The sequence below is a fragment of the Myripristis murdjan genome, chromosome 16 (genome assembly GCF_902150065.1).
Source record: "Myripristis murdjan chromosome 16, fMyrMur1.1, whole genome shotgun sequence".
Classification (NCBI taxonomy): domain Eukaryota; kingdom Metazoa; phylum Chordata; class Actinopteri; order Holocentriformes; family Holocentridae; genus Myripristis; species Myripristis murdjan.
In genome coordinates this window covers 12,400,485-12,415,516 of record NC_043995.1, presented here as the reverse complement: position 1 = coordinate 12,415,516, position 15,032 = coordinate 12,400,485, and the positions used below count along the sequence as shown (strand labels likewise).

The 15,032-nt window shown below is 41.1% G+C and overlaps 1 protein-coding gene across 1 annotated transcript in view; it reads right to left on the bottom strand.

Moving 5' to 3' along the window:
* LOC115373319 (E3 ubiquitin-protein ligase RNF19A) overlaps nucleotides 1-11,447 on the bottom strand; it is a 44,524-nt gene extending 33,077 nt beyond the window's left edge. The window contains exon 1 of the mRNA XM_030071642.1: nucleotides 11,223-11,447. The gene's annotated coding sequence lies outside the window, so the exon portion shown is untranslated. The remainder of the gene's footprint in view (nucleotides 1-11,222) is intronic.
* Nucleotides 11,448-15,032: the final 3,585 nt, after the last annotated feature.

The following is a 15,032-nucleotide window of genomic DNA, read 5'->3' as shown; positions in this document are numbered from 1 at the left end:
TAGGTATAGTTTAACTTCAGTCACTTACTCAAAACAACAAAATCAAAATTCAGTCTTAGGACTGAGGCCTGAAGTCAATCTGTCATTTATGTGTCATCTGTTTCTGCTTTTATATAGTACATTGTAAAGACTATTGTGAGCAATAAAATGAAAAGGGGAATTATATAATGCCACCTAAGCCTCTCTAAAGGGCAAATAAAAAGTAATGTTATCTACAGCAATGAAATAATCTGTTCAATTGTTCAATTCAAAGTCAGCATTTAAATAAATTTGACAACTGTTAAGGCGTTGAATTTAAATAATTCAACTTAAATAATTGTATGGCTTTATGAGGGCAATTAGGGCTGCATGATATGGTAAAAAAATCAGTGTTTATTTAGACAATTATTGCAATTGCGTTAATATTTTCAATTTTGGAGGGAGTTTACATCATAATTTATTTTACAGGGTTTCTACATTTTTTCTTAAATTTAATTCAAGCACCTTTCAACCATTTTCAAACTTTTTTCAGCCTTCTCCAAGTCCCTCCCACCCTGATGCTTGTTCATGCACACGGCTCTGATGCAAATGAAATGGGAGAGCAAAAATTGGCTCTTTGTTCCCATTCTATAGCTAAGATAAGCTAAAATACCTTAGCTACAGTAAGCTAAGCAAAGTTTCTGCAAAGTGCACATGTATGTACAAACATGACAGACACTGAGGTCGTGACACCTCCTTCAGATGACTGGTTGCCTGATTTACGCTTGGTGTATAATGGTGATTTGTCAAAAGTAAGTGGAAAAAACCTGTAAGCAAGGCAAGAAGAGAACATTGCGGCAACCAAGCAGAAACCCCCTACAGCGCCTTCCCTAAGGATGTTCTTGTTCATCCACCTGGAAGTGCAGTTGTGCGTCTCCATGCGTTCATTCTTACTGTTAATCCAATGTTACCACTGCAAGGTAAACTGAGTTGTGACTTTACAATGTGCAGTAAACAGAGTGAAAAGGCCAATGTTATTTATTCAACTGTGGAAACATAAAAGCAGTTCAGGTGCTTCATCCTGAACTTAATGTCTCTCACAAGCCAAATGCTTTATTTAACTGGATCAAGGAGATTTATAATAGAGGATTTTAATTACATTACATAAAAGTTAGAATTAGTTAGAATGAATTCTTTTACTTTGGATTTTTGGGAAAAAGTGACAGTCTTACTTAGGCTTATTAAAAAGCAGATGCAGATAGCTGTTCATGTGTGTTGACAGGGCTGGACCAAGGAGGAAGACTAGGTCTCATTTCAAGGACGTGGCTGATTCTTCATCATAAAACAAAACACCAATGTCAGCTCATCTGGCTGTGGGCTATAGTCAGCAGTAAAGGTTTTCCTCATTCACAATGTGAATTTATGTACACACAAATGCATACACACCACGAAAGAGTTCAGTTAAGCTGAGAATGGGGTGAAAGACAGGAAAGAGTAAGAAGCTGGAGGGAAAGCAGAAAGAAACCAAAACAAATGGGAAAAGGGGGATAAATGTGAGAAAAATGGAGACGTGAAAGGGAGAAATGAAAAAGGATATAAGAACAGACATGGAGAGACATGGGCCTAATTCTCTCAAGTTTGTTGGCTTTCCCGTATCAGAACCCCACTCTGATATTAGCAGCTTTCCATATCACTACAGTACATTTCCTATCATAGCTTAAGTGTCAGCTTCAGAGGAGAAACCAAGGCCTCTCAGATAAAACAGAATACCACAGATAACAGTTTGCCACTGAGTGGTTACCAGGTCACTAACTACCAGCTGCAGCTACATACACATTTTGATCGTCTTTTCATTTTGCTGTGTGTACAATTTTCCAGCTGTGGGAGGACACCACAATTAAATGAATGGAAAAGAAACACTCCCGAGTATTGTGCCACATTGGGATCAACTATGCAGGCGATAAATATGAACACATTTGAAATGGGTCCCAAATATCAGCGGGGGAAAAAATGCGGTCAAGCACTTCATTGAAAATCAAGGAAAATGCAATAAAAAATATAAAAATGTTCAAAAGTTGAATGAAGCAGCAGCATGCTGTACTGGCTGGAATGTTCCATTCACCGCTATTTGCTGTAGCAATGACCATCTTAATCTGAGAGCCTTGCATAAACACAGGAAAATACAATACTGACAACACTGTGACACACACACAGCAAATAAGGATGATGATGAAGGATGTATACAAACTCATACATAAGTATGCAAGCAGGACACTTCCCCATACTCTGCCTATCTCACACAAAAATACCCAATGTCAATGAGGGGTTTGTTTACACCTAACACCAGACACAGCAGCCACATTTGACAAGAAGTCATTAGCTGTTGTAAACAACTGTCCAAAACCGCTTAGTGGAAACCACATGAGAGGGTTTAGGGTACAAAACATTTGTGTTGTGGAAAAACAGAACAGTAAAAGTCTCATTTCAGATCAGAGGAGATCATAATCACCTCTTAAACCTCCACTGCTACTTTGCTTTAAGGCAATGATCCGATAGGTCAATTTTTTCTCATGCTTTTACACAAAGTGCAGCTATGAGTAGCATGTGACTAGTAACACAGACACCGACACAGCACATTCATCATTCTTGTTGCTATGCAATACAAAGTTTGACGACTTGTAAGCTATGTAATTAGTGCTAGCATGCTCACATGGAGTAACAAAAGAGATAACATTATGGAAAACACAAGAGAATGCAGTGATCTTGAAGAAAAGCATGAGGAGCCCACTGTTAAAACAGAAGATGTAGTTAAACCTGACATGACTCACAAGGAAAGTGCAAGAGGCTCCTTACATTTCTCCAGATGCAACTAATTCATATCTCTACTTGACATTGATATAATGCAAGGCATGATTAACCTTGAGACATTTTCAAATTGAAGCAGTTAGCAACTAGATCAGCACTGATTTCAAAACACAAGGCGCACAGTTTTGGAGGGGTCCCACTCAGGCATGCTGTGACCAAACCACTGAAAATCAACAAAAAAATGGCACAGGAGAACAGAGAGAAGTCCCTACATAATCACACCTTTAATCACCAACACAAAGACAGGCCATAATACTGGCATCTGTATGGATGGAACCTTTCACAAATTAGCAACCAAAAAAACATGTAGATAAGGTATGTGCATGGAAGTGTTTGTGCATGTGTGCAAGAATTGGGTTGGGGTACATAGTGCAAAGGGAAGAGACAAAAAATGAGAGCTAGTAGAAATGCCAGAGGTTCCCTGAGTGTTTGCCATTCCTTGGGGACAGAGTTCATATGGAATTCCAGTGAGGAACAGATCCATGACTGACCTCAGCTGACCCACTACAGCCTGGGAGAGTACCACTCTCACTGTACGTACACACACACACACACACACACACACACACACACACACACACACACACACACACACACACACACACACAGTTGGCTGGTAGCTTATTCCTCCGCAGCTCTGACAGAAACTTTGCCAGATTAACATTGTTAATACACAGATATATACAGTGTTCACAAGTTTTTAAATTCTCATTAATTGTGCTCCTCCTACAAACGTGTCATTAAAAATACCCTTTACGAGTGATGGATTTCTATTTATGTTTTCTCCTTTTAAAAAAAGAAGCAGTTTAAATAGGAATTTGTAAACACCTCTGGCAAAATTCTCCAACTCAGCCCTGCCCCTCCCTGTTATCAGTGATTGTATTGGCACCTCTTGATTCTATTTCAAGCAATTGGTTATTGGCCCTAATAATTCCTCCATAAATGAAATGCCAAAAAGCCCGACAGCTCACCTGGCAGAGTGCATACAACATATCAAGGCTAAGTCCTTACCACAGGAGCCTGGGATTGAATCCAGCCTGAGCCTCATTCCTGTCTCTCTAAACTGTCACTATCAATTAAAGCAAAAATGCCACAAAACATCTTTAGCATATTACATGTAAGTTATAAGCTACTTGTGCAGTGCCCATTCAAAACATGCCTATTTGGAACTGGCCAGTGTTTGGGCAGGATGTTAACTATCTATGCAGCTATCTGGAGAACCATTCATCCAAAAAGCTTCATATTCGACACTGCATTTCCTTGAGTCCTCAGCAATACATCCGCCAAGTGTGAAGTTGGTCAGATAGGAAGGACATACAGACAGGGATTCCTTCCATTTTAGTTAGATACATACTGGACAAATAAATTGCTGTCCTAATTGGACATTCACAAGATCTGTGTAACATTTAACTCTGGAAGAACACAATCACAGCAGATTTGTAGTAGTATTCTATGTTACAGAGGGTGAAGTGGTTCACTTAATAAGAGAAGATAGTCAACCAAACCCATTTCTCAACGGTCATTTTAAAACGTGCAAACATGCGTGCACACACACAACACTGACCAACTAAACAAGCACTGGATTAGAGACCTTTTAAGCACCCACTGAGTGATTTTCCTGGTGTGTTGACACCCAGGTTAAACATGAGCCTGGTTAGACCAACTCCAAATTAAAAAGGAAAGGGCAGATTTCTCCATTTCTAACGGTGGTCTTGGCCCAAGCCAAGGAAGGTAAACCACTTAAACAGCACACTTCCTCAGCCCAACAGAGCAGACCACCCTGAGTGACTAAGCAGTGCAGACAAATGCCTGCCATTCCAGTCAGTTGATAATTAGACCAGGGATACTACTCGTCTAAACTTAGCCTGTGGAGACACACTAGTGGGCAACATGTCTATAACCAGTAACAGGGTGTGTGGGGTTACACTGAACAGAGTAGAGGAAACCACCCACATACAGAGTGGCAGGCTATGAGGTCTTTTTCCGCTACTGCCTAGCAATTGTTGCTCTATGAAAACACGGTGCAATTTTAGTCTATTCCATGTAGCTGGAATACAAATAAACAATTACACTGGTCAGAGAGGTAGGCAGACAGGAACATGGACAGAACACACATTAAAACCAGCATGGACACAATAGGTGTGGTGATTGACAGGCATGCAGAGAGAGACACGGGCAGTGTGATGACAGGTAGGCAGGTAACCAAACAGGCAAATAGCAAGGAAGACGAACAAAAATTGAACAGTGAGTTGAGCTGAGCCAGTGTAGTTCACCAGTCAGAGTCCACTCGAGCTGCATTCCTGGCCTGCCTGTCTCCTGTGTAATGCTGCCTCTGTGCACATTCCTGGGCCTCTATGGGGCTGGGGACAGTCAATGACTTAGGCTAGCCCCAGAATAGAGGATAATCAGGCAGATTTTGGATCTGATTCGGCCCTCCTGACAATGGTGGTGGTGGGGGTGGGGGGAGGGGGCTGGGGTGTTAGGGGGTCCCTGATTCCATGCTCAACCAATTACCTGCACAAATGATCTTGTAGTGTGAGGGGTTTACAGACATAATCTTAATGATATGAGTGTCCCTGATTTAGAATCCTAAATATCAAATGTTATGATATTTACTGGACTAGAATCCTGTAGCAGCTCTCTAAAATGCGAGTATTTCACTTGCATTTACCCCTAAAAATAGAGCATAATCTTTTGTTACAAACACCATGTATCAGCCGAATACAAAACAACAGTGATTTTTAAATGACAACAAAATGTGAAGTAGTGAAGTTACCTCAAGTTTACAGTACAGCCACCTACACTGACAACTGGTCCACTGACAGATCAACCCCAAATATCTGGCTGTTTAAAACTACCTATTTAAACTTGCATGTAAATAAACAGCATTTCCTGTATTTGCTTCAGAAAAAAATCTTTCCACTGCTCACCAATGGAAAGCTTTTAATATGAAACACTGGCCTTTGTGGCTAGTAAGCATAAGTCAGTGTGTGATTTTGGTAGTATGTACTATTGCACAGATGTGTGTCCCTTTGCACGCACACACAAACACACGCACACACACACACACACACACACACACACACACACGCGCACGCACGCACACACACGCACACACACGCACACACACACACCCACACACACCCACACACACACACACACACACACACACACACACACACACACACACACACACACACACACACACACACACACACGTGTGCACAGTATAACATTTTTCACTGTGTTCCTAATTTTTTTTGTGACCTCCTGAATTTCTCATTTAGGAGCACATGTACTCCATGTGAAAAAAAAGTTAGTGTAGAGCCCTGTGTTGTGTGAAAGGAACAGCAACTGAAATCTAAGGTGCTAATCCCCAATACCAAAGGAGAGCAGGCTGGCCATGGATATAAACCAGAGAGTGTCACCAACCAGTTGTCTCCCAAATGAGCTGGACAGCAGAAAAGAAGGACAAGCTTGTAGACTTATGGTAACAGTGCTGTTTCATGCAAGACGCACCACAATAGGACATACAAGGAAAAGAGTTGGGCAGATTTGCCTTGGCTTTGGATGTAATAGGTGATGTAACTTAGGTCTATGAAATGTTTTTGTAAAGCCTGTATCAGAAAATATTATACTTTATTATATGAAGTCATGTGAGACACGCAAGTTTCTGTGAGATCCGAAGTCCCTGGAATCACCATCCTAAACTGTTTAGTATAAGCACCAAGTGCGTGGTCCTGCATTTTGACTGAATCGTATGGTGTCTGCGTTCTCATCCTTACAATATTAAAAATCTGTTAAATCTGTCATTATGTCTGTGGTCTCAAACATTTTTAACATCAGTTAAGATGACAAAATCTGCTAGTGTGCACCAGCCTTCAGTGAGGCTTCCACTGCAGCATGAACACACACAACAACCTCCTGGCAAGCATGCTGAACAGCAATTGACTGATGTGGGGTGGAAGTCAAACAGTCTCCCTCCCCTCTCTCTCTTCATCCAAGTGTGGAGCAAGCTGCAAACTGTGGGTGGGGTCACTGACTGTATTTCAATGAGGGATTTAACCTTGTCCAGTATGTTTTGAGAACAAAGACATTCAGGACTGTGTTCCCAAGAACAAGAAACCTGATATGTGTGTGGTTCACTGACAACAATCTGTGTCAGTCTCTCCATCTGTTAACAAAAGAGCAGGGAGTGACACTATAAATCACAGACATACAGAAATTAAAACGGGAAAAAAACAGTCATCCATTATCCATAATGTAAAATTTAATCATACAGTGAATTTTGAAGCCTACAACCTACTACAATTAAAAAAACTGAACACCATGGCCACAGCAATGTTAACAGGGGAGCCGTTATTAAAAGCACAAAGAGAGGCAGGGCAGGCAGGCAGGGAGAAGAAAAGGCAAAGTTTCCAATCTCAACAAAGGCAGCATAGTCTCCAGCAGCCACCCCCTCCTCCCTGACCTCCCTGCTTTCCTCCCTCACTTCACTCAAGAGGGGAGGAAATGAGGTAAGCACCCTGGCATTCCTGCTCAGCTGAGAGCTAAGAGCTCAGGAGAGGGTGTGAAAGAGGGAGGTATGAAGAAGTAAAGAAGTGGTCAATTGAGAGGAATGGAGAAATACATTTCTCCTTTCAGAGGGGAAAAATATTCTGAACCCCCCCACCCAAAACCATTCATTCATTCTGAGAGAGACAGGTCTCTCTTGTGGGGCTCTTCACACCAACACAGGCCAGAGTTCACAACTCCTCTAATAAATTATCAGCCTCTCAGTCAAAGTTCTAGGGCTCCCAGGAATCACAATCTAGAAAGCAACCCCACCCCAACAAAGATGTACGCTCATAAATTCCGAGTAAAAATTTTCTCACTACTCCCCAACTCCTGACTTAACAGAAAGCAAAAGGTGCCTGATGTGCTGGCAACATGGCTTCAGTAGCAGTGTCCTCTTACCTATTCTACTCTCAAACAGACTGCATGTTCACATTTTCTTCCTGTCCAGAAGAGCTATTCAATAAGTTTAATGTGTCACCCTTGGAAAATGTGTCTAGCTGAACTTCATTCCTGACATTTTCTTGCACAGGGTTCTTCAGTAAGAAGCTTTTATGGTTGCTTCTGAAGCCTGTTTTTTTTTTTCCAACACCATACCTAGCATTTACTCTGACTGCCCTAACAACAACTGGGCACATTTGAGAGTGTGACATCAGGTATGACCCTGAGGCTGTCACTAGGGATGCACGACATTGGATTTTTTTCCGATAGCCAATATGCCGATATTTTCCAACTCTTTTAGCAGATTGCCGAAGCAGATACTGATATGTTATATTGTTTCCACCTAATGGTAGAGTACAAGTCTATCCTGTGGTGGAATTAACATATGTTAATGTTAGTAAAATGCCCACTCTTATCGATGCACATGTTAAATACAATGCTTTTCAAAATGTACATTAACAGGGCAAAAGAACACTACTTCAAGCTAGGTTATGTATAACAAACCAAAAGTTATTTTTATCTAATATTTTCTTCCAAACAAAAATCCTAATTAAACAGGTGTGGATGATGCTCCAGACGATACCCACAACCAGTGCAAACTTGACCTATTTCACATATCTGCATGTCATATTGGCAGAATTTTTTCAATACTGATATTTCATTTTAAAGCTGATATCAGCTGATATCGATGATGTGCCAATATTATCGTTCATCCCTTGCTATCACCTGTTTCTGCCTTCACCTGTTTATTCACTATGCTATGGAGTTTTCAATAGGATAATGGAGTACACCTGTCACAAAAACCCACTAAAAATCTTCAGCCACACCTTTTGGTGCCACTAACGTAAGAACCTCAGCTAAAACATACTACTCTGAGTCTTCAGCCTCCACAAAACCATCAGTGTCACAAACACCTCCTGTGCTACCGTCTTCCAGGGAATCTCACCCATCATTCCCCTCATTCCCCCCCATCACCCTGACAGAAATGAGAATTTGCTTCACACTGAAGTGTGAATCTGTGGAACATGTGAGCCAAAGGCTGACATACACAGGCACAGCCGTCACATAGCCTACTTTAAACAAGCAGTAACACCTGTCCAACCTAAGGAATCTCTCTACTACCCCCAAAAACTCAGACATCTGCCTTTCAGAGCTACTGAAGGGAAAAATTAAGACAGAGAGAGATAAGGCAACCAAGATAGCAGCCTGTCAGGAACTTGAGTCTGGAAAGAAGGGAGGGAGTGAAACTATGGAGTGGGGTGATAGAGGGAGTTAAGATATGGGTGGGGTTGAGGGGGTGTTGGTCATCTATGACAGCACCCTGGTGTGCTAGCCAGGCCACCAGCACCCAACCCTACAGCTGTGTTTACCTTAGAGGAAGAGGGAGGTCAGACACACAGGTCCTGACAAACACACACAGAGAACACAGGCCAGGTTGCCATGCTGGGCCAATGACCTTTCTTTGGAAGAACACACAGGTCTGGATAACAAACTGCTAAGCACAGGGAGGCCTCTGACACACACATACTGATGAGGCTGCCTTCAGCACTCATAAGATCCACTTATCAGTGGACTAATCAGGACCATTTAAAGCAAGTGGGTCTACAATCAAAAATACATTCGCACATTGTGTCCAAAAGGCCCACATTTGTACAATTAAAACACAAAATTTCCTATCCCTGACTAAACCTGCCAAACCTGTTCATGCCAAAACCTGCATTTTGGCATGAACAGCAAAAAAAAAAAAAAAAAAAAATGCCAAACTGCATTTCCATAACCAGCCTGCCCTGGCTGGTTGTGCCATGGAAATGCAGTTTGGCATTTTTTTTTTTTTTTTTTTTTTGCTGTTCATGCCAAAATGCATGATACCATGTGTTTCAGTCTTCCTCTAGCCAAGGGTAAGAGGTCCGAACAACATTGAAAAAGCTAAGAGGGAAAACTACACTGGAGGGTTCCTGGGAAGTGGGACACGCTTCCCGCTCTGCTGCACAGCGTCTATACATTTAATAAAGATAACTGCCATCAGAGTTCATTTAGACCTCTAAACTCATTCTGTATCCCTGGGTTAGGCCACATAGCAACACAAGGAAACATGCAGCTTTAAAAGTACATGTCCTGAGAGCCTCAAAGTTATGTCACACAAAAAACACATACTCACACACAATCCTATATATGAAAACACACATTCACTGTTGTGTAATATTGGACTCCAGGCTGAGATGAACTTCAAACTCAATGTGCAAAGCAAGCTGCACCAGAATATTTTGAATGGTTCATCTGTAGACTGTAGGGCTATTTGTCCTCCATTCCAGGTTTAGACTAGGGTCACTTAATGGCAGAAAAAACTGCATCCCCACTACTACAGGTGAACCCCTGGTATAGAAGTAACTAAGTCCTTCTTATAAAATGCAAAGGCCCAGATTAGGGTGGCCTAATGACAAAGAGAGACAGCAAAATAAATAAATAAATAATTTATGTTAATGCATACTTTGTCTTAAGATTTTTTGCCACTGTTTGCTGTTGCCTAGAGTCCATTGTTATCTGCTTCTTACTTGACAGCCCTTTTGCAGGGGATATGTCTCATCATGTACCATCACATTTAAAGTGCTTTTTATGCTTAATACTGAGTTATGTTTTTCTGGATCTCAGATTGCATAGTGCAACAAGGTACCTTCAAGTAATATATAGGCTACAAGATACCGCCTGAAAAAGCCTACTATCTGGAGGCAGACTCACGAAAATATGTCTACTACGGCACTGGAAAAGATGTGAAAGGCATCAATCTCCAGCAAACCACAGACAACACTCCTGTCCGTGTCTGATTTAGCGGAGTTGTAACTAAGAGCTGATGACGCTGTAATTAGCAGTTATTTATATTGTCAAGATATTCATTAACAGATCGGTCTTACAACCTACACACATACCGCTATCACTTAGACTTGGCTGAAGACAACTCCAGCCCAAGCGGTTAGCTACTGTTTTTAACTGTTTACAAAGAGGAATCCAGCAAGAGTACACTGGTATCCTGTTGTTATCGTTTCGGAGATACAGCAACATTAGTCTTAACGAAATGTTGTGTTTCATCTATTGTTACAGCTATAAAGTAGCAAGGGTTCGACCTATCGACTGTTTGCTAACGTTAGCTAGTTAGTTAGTTACATATTTGTTGGAAGTATTTGGGTTAGCTGAATGCATTCACATTATGCATAAATGGTCTATATCTGGCACAGATGTTGAGACAAAAAGCGGGGCAGTCGATTAAGCACCACTGGACAATTTCCATAAGGTCCCAGTTTGCCTTACTGACGGTCATCAGAGTACTAGCGGTAGCTAACGTTAGCAAGGTTAGCGAGTGTTAGCCACTAGCTAGCTGGGTTGGCTAGCTGGAAACGATGAGAACCTACCGTCTGTTGCAGTGACACTTGTTTCGGACGGCAGCGACAGAAAACGCGTTCCTTTACCAAAACGGTGTTGATAAATCCGTGACACTGGTGCAAGTATTGCGAGTTACTTGTTTTCCCCGGCCGTCGGTGCCAGAGACTCTCTGGTCGGTCCCACCTATCCGTTCCGTTTTGAACGACAACAGCTCCTCCGACACTCTCTCTCTGTTGTTCGCCGTTCTCGTTCCAGCTCTGAAATTTCAAAATGCATCGCGAGATCTCGTCCAAACTTCTGAGTGAGGCTAGTCGCCGCTGCAAAGTTTACGTTTGGTCACATTTTACACGGCAGCAGCTGTCATGTAGCGGGAAGTGAACGTACATAAACTTTGTTAACCACCGAGCCTCCGTCAGCGGCTACCACCAAGTGATATTATATATTTTAAAATATTAATACTTGAGTTATAAAGTACTAAATGACCAATGAGCACTTTGTGTGTCCTTGCCTATGAAGTGAGATAAAGTTAAACTTTTTTTTTTTTTTTTTTTCACAATTTACTCACCTGTAAGCTTACAAAGACAAAGAGGAAGGCTTCATGCTATAAATCCTGAATATACATATAGGCTACGTATAAAACTGAGCTTAGGGTAGGGCTTTGAGGGGGGAAATATGTTAATGCTTAAAAGTTAACTAAGTCTTACTGATATCAAATAAAGTAATAGTTTACAGGCCTTTATTTACAACTACATCATTGGATGGATGCATTACTGGATAGCAACTAACAAAAGACTTGCTATGCAGGCATATTTGATGGTTTGATGTGTAATATTAACCCGATTTCTTTTTATAACATGAGGACAAACTGTTGTGTTGCAACTGTTTTGCCACAAACATTTTAACATTGGCCAACCAGCAATTGTACAAGACATTTAACAGCCAGTGTGTGGTTTAACACAAAGAGGGAACTGTTAAATCGCTTGCTATATTTCTAGTTATCACCAGCTTCCTCTGACAGCAGCCTGCACCAAAAAAAAATCTTCATGAATACATGACTTGGATGCAGCTCAAATGTAGCAGCTGAAGGTGTCCTCAAGGTTGACGTCCAGGCAGGTCCCTCTCCAGGGCAACTGATTAAATATCCACCATCCCACAACTACTGTAAAGTTCATGAATATGTTCTATTTTTCAGTCTGTGAGATTAAAAAAAAAAAAAAAAATGAGTTGACTCTCCCAAACTGAATAAAGTTCTTTTTTTTTGGATGAATGTAAATGTAGTGTAAATAGATGTAAATAGCCGTAGCGGATATAAGAAAATATCAGCAATAAACAGATTATTCTTGATTATAATACCAAAGATAAAGAGGAAGTCAGACAGACCAGAGGTGCAACATAAAAGGCAAGAAGTATCAAACTGTCTTTATGTCTTACATAAAGTTGATATTATGTAGATCACATGATTTTTTTTTTTTTTTTTTTTTTTTTTTTCTATACAGGGATTCATACATGAGAAATGTAAATTTGGTAGATGAACTGGCAGACAGAGCAGTTCCAGACGACAGATCTAATCCCAGCTAGAGGGGATTACATGGTGGCTCTCTGTGTTGATCATTATTTAAAGAGACACAGGAGGAAGTGATGTATTTGGATAGTGGATTTTTACAGCACTGATTACTGCCAGTCACATGTTCACAAGTTTGGTTCAGAAACTGAAAATTTACTAATAGCAAATCCTCTGTAAGTATTCATTGCAGAAACCCCAAATAAGGAAGCAAAGCAGAGACAAATGAACAACACCCACTATCAGACGGGGGGGAAATCGTGTAATAGCAGGAATCTAGGGTAAGCTGACACTCTTGTTTTCAATAGATGCAGGTCACAGTGCACTATTGGCCAGCAGCAACACACACACACACACACACACACACACACACACACACACACACACTGCATAAGCCCTGACAAACAGGGTACACACATGAGCAAAAAGCCTGAGATGAAAAAGCATGAGGACCAAGACAAATATCAAGAATCCTCTGAGAACAGCACAGGATACATAGCTGTGTTTTTTTTTATGAACCTATCAAGCTTCAGGAATGCAAGATTTCAAAGTCCTCATTAAATGAACCATGGATGTACATCATGAAAGTCAAAGCTGGATAATCTCATGAAATCCCAGCAGAAAGTTGTTCTTGGGTTGGTCGTGTACTGTGTCGAGTTCTGGAATATGTTCACAGTCTGGCCCAGCTTAAACAAGGGGATATCTCTGGGTTTGGAGAGTGAGTGTTGGACTTTTGAGTGAAACGTTAGAAGAGTCTGCAGCCCCTATAAAAGTTGGATGCCCTGGCTTATAGAGTAAGACAGTCTGGTTTCTTTGCCAGGTTTGGCTGGCTGTGGGAGGAGGTCTGGTGTAGAGGAACTGGGTTGAGGAGGGCCATCTTGCACATGGACTGGTGGCTTGTTTCACAGTGAGCTGCTCTTTGAATGCCTGGAGTCATTACAATGCACACTGATAGGCAACGGTTATTCCTTTTCCAACACTTTGCAGGTGGGCTCAAATAAAACTAACCACAGAGGGAAGAGGTCAAACTTGAAAGGAATTTCTCTCGATCAAACAGTCCTTTGGAGTGGGTGAACTGGAGAGTGGAAATGCTTGTTTGCACCTCCACTTGGCTACGACTTAATTCTCACCAGAGCTTTCTTTCCTGTCTCCATCTCAACTTTCCCACTGTCTGAGTGAAGAATAAAAACAATGAGGGTGACCATTCTACTTACAAAAAAGAAAAAACAAGATAAGATGAATTTACTTTTACTCTGCATCTCTCAGGCCAAAAAAAAAAAATTAAAAAAAAAAAAAAAAAAAAAGGACTAGATGTCAGACTGAGACATTGCAGATCCTCCATCTCTGAAATTTGGCAAGAGGTGATTACGTTCAGCAGTATGACAAAAGTTTCCCACAAAAAGATGACAAAAATCATCCTTGTAAAAGTACATGCTCCCAGAAGCCCTATAGCAGGCCTGCTCCTTCATTTTCTCGACAGATTCACCCTTACTGTGGTCCAAGACATGGTGCCAAGTGTCCTCCGCTTCAGTTGGAAGGATAAGCTTTGTTTGAAGGTGGGAGGCTGTGATGAAATGGTATTTTCACCGCAATTAACATCGGTAATGGCACCCTATTTTAAGTGCTGTTAAGTAAACAAAAAGGGAGCAGTTGGAATAACTGTAGAAGCAGTGAGGTGGTTACAGTAAACAGAGCATGGGCACAATTGTAAACAGACGGCAGTGAACAGATGACGTTCCACTCCTTAGACTTAAGACTGGGCAAGGCATTTCTTTTTATATTATAGTCACGTTTTCCTTGAGATTTTGACCTCAAACATTACAGGTTTCCATGTAAACATTTTCTGTGACAAAGGCAGATGGGGGTATAAAAGCTGTAAATCCCCATTTGTTCTATTCAATGAATTGTTAAGCTTTTTTTTTTTTTTTTTTTTTTTTTTTTAAATGGCACACCCACCAAAGCACAGTTCAGGCTTTGCTCAACAGCTGTGATCAGCACTCAGTTACACAAAGTTGTCCTACTTTCTGTAAATGCTGGATCATTTATGCACATGCACCAATGTTTTGTCATACTGACTCATTAGCCCATAGTGGTTTTCAGCAGGATGAATACTGAAAGACAATATAGTCTGCACCACACAGTATCTCCTGGGACAGTTTAAAAAAAAAAAAAAAAAAAAAATTCCAAGGTCTTATCTGCATCACATACAAGGGCAACTTTTACAAAGAAGGGACAGGAATTGCATTATAGCCCAGGTATCAGTTTGAAGACCATACTG